Here is a 4,773-nt window from a genome sequence, read left to right as displayed (position 1 = left end):
CGACTGTTTTTGGACCATCAGCTTTTTGCATAACAAATAAAGCCTTGATGTTATGAAAACATTATTGGCCTCACATACCTTGAAAGTGTCTCAGGAATCCCCTGGATCTATCCACCACTCTTTGCGAACGGATGATCTGAAGTGGATTGGAGGGGATCGGAGGGACAAAGGGCCAAGGTTGCCTTGGGAATTTTGAACCCAGGTGCCAAGACCATGGCAGGCTGTGAATTAAGGTTGGTTGAATGGACGACCCTCAAGATTAAGGGTCCCCTGCTCTACCCACTGAGCCAGCCAGGCATCCTCCTGTGAGTAGGATCTTTAATAGAATTTTTGGTTGCCTGGAGAAAACATGGAGACTCATAAAATCAGTTTGTGATGCTTCGAGGGGAGTATCTCGGGTGACATACGTGGAAATGCAGATTTCAACGGACAGAAAAGTGTAGACTATGGACATATTCGGGAGGTATTCATTCAACTACTTAGTGAGCCTACTACTCCCAACAGAGGAGACTGTGGACGGTCAAAAATTCATTCACGTCTCCGAGGGAAAGACAATCCAGATCAACAGAAAGGGAGACGGAAAGCACCCGCCAAAGGTCAAACACAAGTGTTCGGTGGGCACATCATGGTTTCCAGGAATCAGATGATTCTTTTAAGGTCTAACCGGAGCCTGGTCCCCGTCGCCTTCTTAGCGCAGTGGGCAGCGCGTCAGTCTCATAATCTGAAGGTCCTGAGTTCGAGCCTCAGAGAGGGCAAGTGTTTTTGCGCGGAAGCGTGCGCCTCCCCTCGTTTTCACCGCAGGTGGTAACCTTAACCCCCTTTTAGGGGTGAGGTGTTGGAGCATCCTGGGAGAGCTGGGACGTAGCGTCTCCCGTCCTGAATCCAGAGCGGGGCGCCGCTTGAGATGCGGCGCTTTCGCACAGCGAGCGCCCGGGTCCCCATCCGACCCGCACCCCACGGCTGCGTCCCGGAGGTGCGGGCCCGGGGACGGGTGAGGCTTGGGCGCCCGCGTGTCCCGAGAAAGCGGGCGGGGACGGCCCGCGGCACGTGCCGGGACGGGCGGGGACCCGCGGGCGCTGCCCTCCCCCGACATCGCCGCGCGGGCCTGTGGCGCCCTCGCGGTGGGGACCCGCGGCCTCGCGATCGGCCGCCCGCAGGGCTGCGTCCCGGCGCACAGGTGCACGGCGCTCGGCTGCTTTTCCCGTTCTCAGGGTCACGGGCGCAGACGACCGGGCGATCCCGGACGTCTTTGAAGCGTAGTCAGTTGCGTCTTTCTGCCTTTTTTCCGCGTTTGGCTCCCCCCGCGGCGGAGCTGGCGAGGGCTTGCCGGGCACTCCCACCGACTGCGCGTGGACCGCGGGGGAGCGCGCGGCAAGGGGCGTGCGCGGGGAGCGCGGAGGTCCGGCCGCGCGGGGGCGCTGGGTGTCGGCCGGGCGCGCGCCAGGCGGCTCCTGTTCCCGCGGCGGGAGCACCTGACGGTAGGGCGGCCAGCACCCCTCGGCCAACCGGACCCGGCTTTACGAGGGGCTGACCTGGGAAGGAAGGAAGGGAGGAAGGAAGGAAGGAAGGAAGGAAGGAAGGAAGGAAGGAAGGAAAGAAGGAAGGGAGGAAGGAAAGAAGGGAGGGAGGAAGGAAGGAAGGAAGGAAAGAAGGGAGGAAGGAAGGAAGGAAAGAAGGAAAGAAGGGAGGAAGGAAGGAAGGAAAGAAGGGAGGGAGGAAGGAAGGAAGGAAGGAAGGAAAGAAGGGAGGAAGGAAGGAAGGAAAGAAGGAAAGAAGGGAGGGAGGAAGGAAGGAAGGGAGGAAGGAAAGAAGGGAGGGAGGAAGGAAGGAAAGGAGGGAGGAAGGAAGGAAGGAAGGAAAGAAGGAAAGAAGGGAGGAAGGAAGGAAGGAAGGAAGGAAGGAAGGAAGAAAGAGGGGCCAGCAAGTCTCAGAACAGGCCCTGGCTCGCACCGCGGGCTGCAGGGTGCCGGAGGGTCAAGGCCACGGGAGGTTAGGACGCCCAGTGGACTTTATAGAAACTGAATTCACGCAGGAAGAAAGGAGGAAACACAGTGTTGGGAAGTGTGTCCTTCATGAAGCGTTTACCCACCTGCCTGGGATCCCATCACCACCCGCCCGGCCTCCCTGTTTCAAGTGCAATGCCAGTCCCGGGCCCTAGCTTCAGGAAAGAGGCCATTCTCTGTGCCACACACAGAACCCACCTACTTGTTCCCCCTTTTGCTCTAGAGGCTCCTGGAGATGGAAACAAACGTGCAAAAACTTGCCAGCGAGAAAGCAATTCCACCCCACCCGTTCTCAGAACTTACTGGGGCCTAGCTTGCCTGGGGAGGGGACTCACTCAGAGGTACACAGCAGTGGGACAGTCCCTGCTTTTGGGTGCTTTCTCACGACGTTTTCTGGTTTCCAATAGGAGCCCAAACCCCGAGACTGCTGAGGGTGATGCTGAGGCCATGAGGAGGTCCTGGGAAAGGCTTCGCCCCTGGAGCGTAAGAAATTATCACGTCTCTCGGACCCCTTGACTTTTCAGGCCACCAAGGTGAAGTGAGGCCCGAGTAACTGCCTAACATCCCGGAGAGTGCCCGGGGCAAGGGCGTGAGGACAACCAATGGCTCTCTTGTCTCCATCACAGGGCGCAGCTCCCAGGTTCATGGGGACCTGAACCTGTCCCGAGTGGGGAAGACCGCCTCAGGCACCGCCCTGTTGGTTCATCCGGGTGTTCCAGAATCGCCTTCTGTTTTGTCAAAAGTCAGGATCATCAACTGCTGTGGCTGACTGGGGAGGTGGCCTGGGGGGAAGCCACTTCCGGCGCTGTGTTGGCACCTCTGGCCCCGGGGGGTGCCTAGTCCAGGGGTAAGTGGGAAAACCCTGTACAAAGGAAAAATGGTCATTTATATGTAATTCAAGATAAGCACTTTTTTTTTTAAGTTTAAAACGCCAATCAAACATGCTGTCCTTTAGACATAAAAAGGAACGTGGTGGGTTTTGTTGCTGTTGTTGGTTGGTTTTTTTTAAGCTGCTGAACAAAATAATCGGTCGAAAGAAATCAAGGTTCAGCTTTCATTTTTTAAATATTTATTCCTTTTTTGAGACACAGAGACAGACAGTGTGAGCGGGGGAAGGATAGAGAGAGAGGGAGACAGAATCCGAAGCAGGCTCCAGGCTCTGAGCTGTCAGCACAGAGCCCGACGCTGGGCTTGAACCAAGAGCTGTGAGATCATGACCTGAGCCGAAGTCGGTGGCTTAACCGACTGAGCCCCCCAGGTGCCCCTGAATATGCTATTTAGATGACTCAATTAAAAGAGTGATCCATTGAGCTTTGGGGACAGGCTGACAGAGACTTGATCCAGGGCCGGGAAGATCTGCAGGAGGGACACCCCCCCCCCCCCCCCCCCGTCCAAGGGTTGAGACTGGGGGACGCGAGGGCATTATCTCCAGAGGGAATGGCAGGTGTGGGATTAGCAGCCGGGGGTACACGCAGGGCTGAAGGTCCATCTGGTTCCGGGTCTGCGGGGGTGGGGTGTGGGGGGGGCCGGTGTCACAGTGGCCGCATTCCGTTACCTCCCTTCAATCCCTACCCCCAGCTGGCACTGTTTGATCGGCCCACACAGAGGGCTTGAGCAGTAGGGAGATACACGCTAGCTTTGAGGTTTCTGCCGCCTACACTCGTTCACTCCCGTGGGCATCTGGTGGGCTGGCCGAGGATCCCCGCCCGGCCCTCAGGCCATCGGAGCCCCGTGGGAAGGAGTGAGGCTTTCTGCTTTAGTTTCCCCCCTGTGACCCCGGCTCTCAGCCTTGGGCACAGCAAGAGCAAAGACGTGGCATCAGCGGGACTGGGGCTAAAGAATACAACGAATTCACGTCTGCCTTTTGTTTTTCCTCTTAAAAAACAGAAAAGCGTAGAGATGATTGGGGCAGTTACCTTACTTTTATTCTTTTATTTTTAAGAATTTTAAATGTATTTATTTGAGAGAGAGCAAGCAAGCAGGGGAGGGGCAAAGAGAGAGGGAGAGAGAGAATCTCGGTGCTAGCACCGAGCCTGATGTGGAGCCCAGTCCCACGAACCGCGAGATCATGCCCTGGGCCGAGATCAAGAGTCCAACACTTAGGATTCTGTGTTTCCCTCTCTCTCTGCTCCTCCCCCGCTCGCACTCTGTCTTTCTCTCAAAAATAAATAAATATTAAAAAAATTAAAAAAAAAAGAGTCTGACACTTCACCGACTGAGCCCCCCAGGCGCCCCTTACTCTTAAATTTTATGTAGTTTTTGAATCGGTAACAAATGAACACAGTTCAATATTCAAGAGGTTTTCCAAAGGGCGCTGGCGTTCCCAGTGTTCAAGTCCCTGCCCCAAATGCAATTAAAGTTAGCAAATGCTCATGTGTATTTCCTAAGTTACCTAAGGAATGTACAAGAAAGTATCTGTGAACCTAAGTGTATTTTTATGTATCTGGTTCTTGCTGTTCATGCTGTGAAAAGCTGCTTTTATCAGTGGACCTTGGATCTCTATCTTTCCTCTTGTGCTCTTCCCCCCCCCCCCCTTTTCAAGTCCACCAGAAATTCGGTTGTAAGCAGTTACTGTATTTTATTTAACTGGTCTCCTGTTGATGAGTCTGTAGGGTGTTTCCAGTCACTTGACGTTACAAACAAAGCTGCAGTTGTTTTCTTATGCGCATTTCCTGGCACAGGTAAGAGTGTCTGTAGCATGAAATCCTAGACGTGCAGCCGCTGAGTTAATTTTGATAGATGTGGCCACATTGCCCTCCATGAGTGCGGT

General features: G+C 54.8%; 1 non-coding gene across 1 annotated transcript; it reads left to right on the top strand.

The window, feature by feature from the left end:
- Positions 1 to 682: 682 nt before the first annotated feature.
- On the top strand, positions 683 to 755 carry TRNAM-CAU (transfer RNA methionine (anticodon CAU)). The gene has a single exon. It is a non-coding gene; the product is annotated as a tRNA-Met (tRNA).
- The last annotated feature ends 4,018 nt before the right edge of the window (positions 756 to 4,773 follow it).

This window comes from Panthera pardus, unplaced genomic scaffold, assembly GCF_024362965.1.
Source record: "Panthera pardus isolate Hobbes unplaced genomic scaffold, ASM2436296v1 HiC_scaffold_17, whole genome shotgun sequence".
Taxonomy (NCBI): Eukaryota; Metazoa; Chordata; class Mammalia; order Carnivora; family Felidae; genus Panthera; species Panthera pardus.
This window is presented reverse-complemented; position numbering and strand designations above follow the sequence as displayed.